Here is a 7,630-nt window from a genome sequence, read left to right on the forward strand (position 1 = left end):
AGAAAGAGAGAGTATATTTTGTAATTCCCATCCTCTTTCCACCTTAGACTTCCAACAACGCTGAATTTCATCCATACTTTCCCTCCATATCCCTTCTTCCTCCTTATCCTCAATTTGCAGACATTCCTGCGACTGAACGTAAAAAAGAAACTATCCTTAGCCTCGAGCCATTCCGATCCTGTTCCCGCCCTGATTTCCCAACTATCCTGCCCCTCCAGCCATCCTTGCTCTCTGCCACCTCTATCCTCTATGCAATCTATCCACTTCCTCCGTTCTGTATTGATTTTTCATCCTATTTGATCCTCCTCCATCCATCCTATCCTCTCTTCTATCTTCTATTCTCTCTTCCATTATCCTCTTAGTTTCATCATGATTGTCCATCCTGATTTATCCTTCTTACATCCTTCTTGCAATCCTCCGTTTTTTTCTTGATTTTTCATCCTTCTTGATCCTGCTTTTACATCCTAGCTCTTCCTACACCCTTCCTACACTCTGCAGTCTTTCTTTCATTACCTTCCTAGACGTCCCCCTCTTAGTCATCCTCCTCCTATTAACCCTCCTCCTAGTCATCCTCCTCTAGTCATCACCCTCCTAGTCATCCTGCTCCTAGTCATCACCCTCCTGGTCATCCTGCTCCTAGCCCTCGTCCTCCTAGTCACCACCCTCCATCGCGATTTTCCATCCTACCTGATCCCTCCTTGCATCCTAGCCCATCCTCCGCTTCCCAGCCCTCCTCGCAATCCCGACTCTCCAAACTCAGTTTAGTCGACAGCCCTTACTTACGAGTCGGGGTCCTCCCTTGTGTGTGTTCGCTGCCGCCATGCATGAGCTCGCCGAATTCTAAATCGTCTCACAAAAGATACTTGGCAACCGTTGCAGTCATGCAAGCCATGTCGTAGACAATGATCAGAACGTTACGAACGAAACGCTTTTGATTAACGATTTAATTAACACTTTCATGCCCGAAGGACGTTTCAGCACGAGCTACAGGCGGAGACTTTTTCCTCTCTTTCCCTTCCGCTAAAAGTTCTATTGATTCGTAGATTCTCCATGTAAAGGAACCCTCCACCCTCGCTCAATAATCTATTGTGTCTTCTCTCAGAATGGCCGCGGGAGTGCTACCTCGATATGGCCCCCATTTATTTGTCACAGGCCTACTTACCGTCCAATAGACCAATGTAGACGTTCATAAAGGTGCCTAAGTTTTCTGGACTCCATTCCTACCCCTATCTCCCTTGGGTAAAGCCACGCGGTTCCCTTTAACGGAACAACCGGGGCTTCCTTCGGCATAGGATACAGCCTATCGCTCCTCTGCGCCATCTGCTTTAAGATTCTAAGTTCCTATCACACTCTTAAGTGTATCCAGATTCCCCCTCGCCCTCGAGCGGACGCGTAACCGCTCAGAAGATCCGAAGTGTCACCCCGCGACGGCCCTCAGGTGGTAAATCATTTCCCATAGTAACGAGGATAACGTAGACCTTCTTTGGGCAGCCTCACTCGCTCTAGGTTTAGCCTTGTTTACGAGCAGGGAATTAGAGGCCCCAACAAACAACGTGGGCCCCACCCTTGACATATTCTATTTTCTCGGGAGACACTTGGGAGAGACTGACAATTCATATTACCGTTTATTTTCCTGACATTAACGATTGCAAGGAAGGCCTTTATTCCCTCGATGTATACAAGCGCTATTTTACGACATTGTATCTTGTATAATAACATATATAGAATCAGGAATTGCACGCTGTGTGATGGTAACACTAAATTCCTTTCTCTCCAATTGTACTGGCGAAGAATAAGGAATTTTGTCAGAACCCCAGACTAAACAGGACAGCGCGATTTATGCTTAGCAGTTTGCGTGCGTGTGTTTGTGAAGGGTGTTTGTGTTTGTGATTATAGCGTCCGATTTATTTTCGTTTTTGTATTGCGTCCTCGAAAATGATTGTATGACTGGCCTAATGATATGTATTTATGCCTGACTGTATTAGCTCATGCGTGCGTGCATGTGTGTGTGTGTGTGTGTGTGTGTGTTGTGTGTGTGTGTGTGTGTGTGTGTGTGTGTGTGTGTGTGTGTGTGTGTGTGTGTGTGTGTGTGTGTGTGTGTGTGTGTATGTGTGTGTGTGTGTGCTTGTGTGTGTGGTGTATGTTTATGTGTTTGTGTGTGCGTGTGCTTGGGCACATCTGTATACGTATTTTACTTACATTCATACATGTGTCTGTTTGTACAAGCGTGTCTGTATGCATTCTCCCTTGTGTGTATAGGGAACAGAGGTGAGCTCGGGTGTGCCTTAGCTTGTGCATGCATACAAGCGATCATTATTACTCGTAAATGTGGATGCCATGTTAATCCTTACGTATTCGTGTGTATTTTCCTCGCATGTGTGTTTGTATTTTTTCCGACGTACATGCGAGGCTGCCAAGAGAGACTTTGGAACATGAGAAAAGTTGTCTGGGACATGTGATAGTCAAGTCCATGAGATTTCAGACGTGGTTTTACTGCCAAGAATTTAATGGTTTCACATGTGTAATGGGATTATTTATTCATTTTGTTGGCGTTGTTGTTGGTTGTTTGTTTACTAGGTTGTCAATTTTGTTTTACTTGCTAGGTGTTTTTTTTGTATTAGTTATTGGCAGAGATATATGGAGAGAGATATTTTCTGTTTTTATTTCTTTTATTACCTCGTATTTATGCCATGTTGAGAAGAAATCGAGAGAGAGAGAGAGAGAGAGAGAGAGAGAGAGAGAGAGAGAGAGAGATGTATAGATAGACAGATAGAGAGATAGGTAGAGAGAGAGAAAGAGAGAGAGAGAGAGAGAGAGAGAGAGAGAGAGAGAGAGAGAGAGAGAGAGAGAGAGAGAGAGAGAGAGAGAGAGAGAGAGAGAGAGAGGAAGCAATAGAAAGGGGAAGCGACAGAAAGGCAAACATACAAACTAATAAACAGAAATAGATCGAAGGAAGAGCAGCAAAAAATGCAAACTCCAACATGTGTGTCCCTTATGGCTAAACAAACACAACAACAACAACAAATAAAGCACACAAAGCCAACATAAATGTAACTTGCCCATAAGATTTCCCTTTGTTTACAAAAGACCTGTCATTCTTTATCTATTTTTTCAGTGGACAATTTCTTTAAAAAGCCTCTTTTCTGCTGTAACATACCTATTCAAATAACATCCTTGTGAATCTATCCCACCCTAAATTCTCTCTCAGGAACTATAAAGTCTACGACAATGGTATTATCCTAGCGTCTGGGAGTCTCATATAGGGGGGCAAAACTGCTCCACCCGTGTTATTAATTGATAATCGTACCATGCCATATACTATGTTCACGGTCCCATCTGCCTGTGTGCACACCAGGACTTTAAAGTGCTGAAAAGAGAGAAAGGGAGAGAGCGAGCGAGCGGGCGAAAGGGATACAGAGAGAGACGGACGGACGGAGGGAGGGAGGAAGAGAGAGAGAGCCAATGGGATAGAGAGGGAGTGAGAGAGAATGAGAGAGCGAAATGGATAGGGAGGGAGGAAAGGAATACGAGAGAGAGAGGAGGAGGAAGGAGAGAGAGAGAGAGAGAGAGAGAGAGAGAGAGAGAGAGAGAGAGAGAGAGAGAGAGAGAGAGAGAGAGAGAGAGAGAGAGAGAGAACGAGGGAGAGAAAAAACGAAAAGAACGGAAAAAGGAGAACGAAAAACATCGAAAGCCAAAAGCAAAAGCGGGGAAGAAAGGAAGAAATAGAGAAAGAGAGAATAATTTTGTTTTAATGCCTCCAAACGTCTGCTTTTGCTTTGCAGTTGAACGTCTATAGCGAGTTAACTAATGGGTCGTTTGGACGCAAGTAATGGCCGCTCTCTGGCCATATCTCACCTTGCATGATCCTATATATAAGTTGCCAATAAAGAAACCACAACAAAAGGGAGGAGCTTTGCGAAGAATTAAATCATACCGTAAATTTGTATGACTCTCTCCTGCTCGGTTGCCATGGAAACCCCGCCCAATCATAACTATCCCTAGATTCTATAAAGTAGTTTAAGGAGGAGCTTCCGCCGGCGGGCAGAGGTAGAGGGAGGTGTAGAAAGAGAGAGAGAGAGAGAGAGAGAGAGAGAGAGAGAGAGAGAGAGAGAGAGAGAGAGAGAGAGAGAGAGAGAGAGAGAGAGAGAGAGAGAGAGAGAGAGAGAGAGAGAGAAAGGAACGGAGAGAAAGAGAGGGCAAAGGAGGGGAAGAGGACCGAGCAAGCGGGAGTGAGGCAGCGAGGTGCGGGAAAAGGGTAAAGGAAGTGTGAGAAAATGTGTGGACTCTGATAAAGAATGGGAGGGGAAAGAAGACGAAGAGAAAGAGAGACAAGGAGGATGGTGTGCGGAGGAGACAGAGAAGATTGAGAAAGGAGACGGGGAAATAAAGGCATGAAATAGGAAGACACAAACAGACCGACAGATAAACAGAGACAAAGAGAGGAGATACGAAGGAGACATAGGCGGAATGCAAGAATGAAGTAGGAAGAGCTAAAAAGACCGACATATATACAGAAAGAAAGAAAAGAGGGAGAAAAAGGAGAGAGAGAGAGAGAGAGAGAGAGAGAGAGAGAGAGAGAGAGAGAGAGAGAGAGAGAGAGAGAGAGAGAGAGAGAGAGAGAGAGAGAGAGAGAGAGGCAGATATAGAACAAAAAAGAAAGCGAGAGAGGATAAAAGAGGGAAAATGAGAGAAATAGAGGACGTGAGAGAGAGAGAGAGGAAAGTAGGGAAATACAGAGAGAACGAGCGAGAGAAATAGAGAAAGAGACAAATAGAGAGAAAAGGAGAGAGAAAGAAAGACGGAAAGAGAGAGAAAGAGAGGACGAAAAGAGAACGAGAGAGATAAAATACAGAAAGAGAACGAGGGATGGAAGGAGAGAGAGAGAGAGAGAGAGAGAGAGAGAGAGAGAGAGAGAGAGAGAGAGAGAGAGAGAGAGAGAGAGAGAGAGAGAGAGAGAGAGAGAGATGTTACGACCTTAAGTACAGTCACAGAAAATGGCGCAGGTATTGAGAACATCAACTTGTCCTTAATGAGTCTTCGACATGTTCTTTATTTCACTATTTTCTTCGCTGGAGGAAAAGGCGAGATGTTTTCTAAAGCGATTTTTGGATGCCTAGAATAACCCCCTTTTCCCTTTACTTTTATCTATTGTATTTTTCCCATCCCCGTCATGATCTCATGGCCGATCTCACAAAGGAAATATAAATAGGATATTGCCTCAGCGCGAGGCCCACTAACTTCTTCTCACGTACATTAAGCAAAGAACGTTATTTCCCTGCACTAAGATACTTTCCCGTGTGATATTCGTTCTCTTCTTTCGCTGGTGGGTTCTCTTTCTCTCTTTCTTTCTCTCTCTCTTTCTTTCTTCCTCTCTTTCGTTCTCTCTCTCTCTCTCTCTCTCTCTCTCTCTCTCTCTCTCTCTCTCTCTCTCTCTCTCTCTCTCTCTCTCTCTCTTTCATTTCAGTTTAGTGTCTGGACATTGGAGAATAAGGTTAATGGACTGAGGAGCAATTCTTTTGAGCAATATCAGCTCTCTTGCCACCAAATAGCACTGGAAATATTTGAATTACTGATATGTGCCACTCTAATAACTCCGAAATCTCCCGATGTGGAACAGAAGGGGGGAGGGGGGGGAACAGGAGTGAAATATCTTATCTTAGCTGAAAGATTTATATTTTTATTTCCTCTTATAAAACAAGGTCTGAGTTAAGTAAGCGTTATCAAGAGTATATATTTCATTAATAAGTAAATTGGCCAGAACAATAGTAGCGACAGCGGTAGCAGCAGGGCGCCGGTTGGTTACACAATATCGGGTGATTGTTTGTATCCATGGCAACCAGAAGATGCGGTGGAACTCCCGTTGGCCGCACGAATCATGCTTTCGCCTCCATTTTAATACACTTTTTTTCCAATTTCTCCATATTGGTCGCTCCCGGGGGATTAATTTACACCAGCTCAAATTTTAATAAGGAATTTCCTTGATGGCCGAGGAAAGCGTTGGAGGGAGGGGAGGGAGGAGGGCGAGGGGGAGGGTGGGAGGGAGGGAGGGAGGAGGGTGAGTGCGGGGGAAAGAAAGAGGCTATTAAAGCTTGCATATTAGATTATTTGAGTTCTCTTTGTCTTTTACGAGTGTAGAAACTTTGGTGGTATTCTTCGCCATTTTTTTTTTCTAATTCTCTTTCACCTTTTTTATTTATTTTTTCCCCCCCTCTTCTATTATTCCCGAATGCGTTCATAGGAAGGCCATTGTATCCCCAAATTTGTGGAATACTTGTTTCAGATGATTATAACCAATACTCCCTTTGTGCAAGGGACACCCTTCCCTCCCCCTGCTCCACCTTCCCCCTCCCTTTTACCCTGCCCCCTCCCCCCTCTTTTACCCCCGCTCACACCTCCTCCCTCGCGCCCCCCTCTCCCCACTACCGAAAATACTTCCAGGAAATAAAAATAGATTAAAACCGGAGAACAAAAGTGTGCAGAGTGCGAGTGTGTGTGAGTCTGCCCTCACCGACGCAGGGTTTCTCTCTCTGCTCCGCGCACGATCCCCAGGGGAACAAGTTCTTTTCTGAATCACTATTATAATTGTTTTCTCTTCCCGCGTCTGGTCCATTCCTCCCCCCTCCCCCTCACACACACTCCTCCTACTCAACCCCCCCATCTAACCTCCCGATCCTTCCTTACCCCTCTTTCCCCTTCCCCTTCCCCCCTTCCCCTCTCTCTCTTTTACTCCCTCCCCCTCTCTTTCCCTTATCCCTCCCCCTTTAGTCGAGCCGAGTTTTTTCCCCGTGTAAATTATTGTCCCCATGATTTTTCCCCCTAAGAATTGCTCCCGTTTTAAGAGGTGTACGTTAGTGTTTTTTATTTTCGTTTTTCACTTTTTTTATTTTCCTTTTTTTTTTTAATGGTAAGGGGTATGTGGGTGGGGGGGGATGGAGCAAAGGTTTCTCTGGGAATTAAAGGTCGAAGGTTATATTCAGTTGTTTGTGTCCCAAAAAGAAGACCCTATACATACAAGAGTGGAAGGAAGGCGTGGGACGAGAAGAGGGTTGGAGGAAGGGAAGGAGGAAGGAGGGAATAGAAGAGAAAAAAGTGGGGGTGGGGGGGCAGCGACGCAGACATGGGGGAGGGGGCAATGGGGGGGGAGGGAAATTTAGTGCATTGAATCTCCAGCTCCCTTATAGTTGCAACTTCAAATATAATCCGGTTTGGAAAATAATTGATAAGATTTACTCAAGCCTTTACTGCACTTCCTTAACTCGGCTGAAGTTTGGAATGTTTATTTAGTTAGTAAATGTGAACTGCGAAAATCCTGCTTATTGGACAGAAACGCCCTCGTGATTCTTGGTTAAGTGCGCTCACTGCCATTTCCGACCTTATGGGAGAAGGCCATAAAGACGGGTGTTATTTGTCGCGGGGCTTTACAAATGTACATCCTGACTTGATACAAAGACGTGTGATAATTGTGCCACAGGGGACGTTGTTTGGGCCGTAGTGACACAAGCCGCTTAGAAAGGAAAAGAAAGAAAGAGAAGAAGAAGGAAAAGAAAGAAAGGCCGCGAGTTATCGTTCCTCGTGCGGAAGTGCGGCGTTTGGATCTTCAGAGGTACAGTTATGGGGGTGAAAGCTGAAT

This window comes from Penaeus monodon, chromosome 37 (genome assembly GCF_015228065.2).
Source record: "Penaeus monodon isolate SGIC_2016 chromosome 37, NSTDA_Pmon_1, whole genome shotgun sequence".
Taxonomy (NCBI): Eukaryota; Metazoa; Arthropoda; class Malacostraca; order Decapoda; family Penaeidae; genus Penaeus; species Penaeus monodon.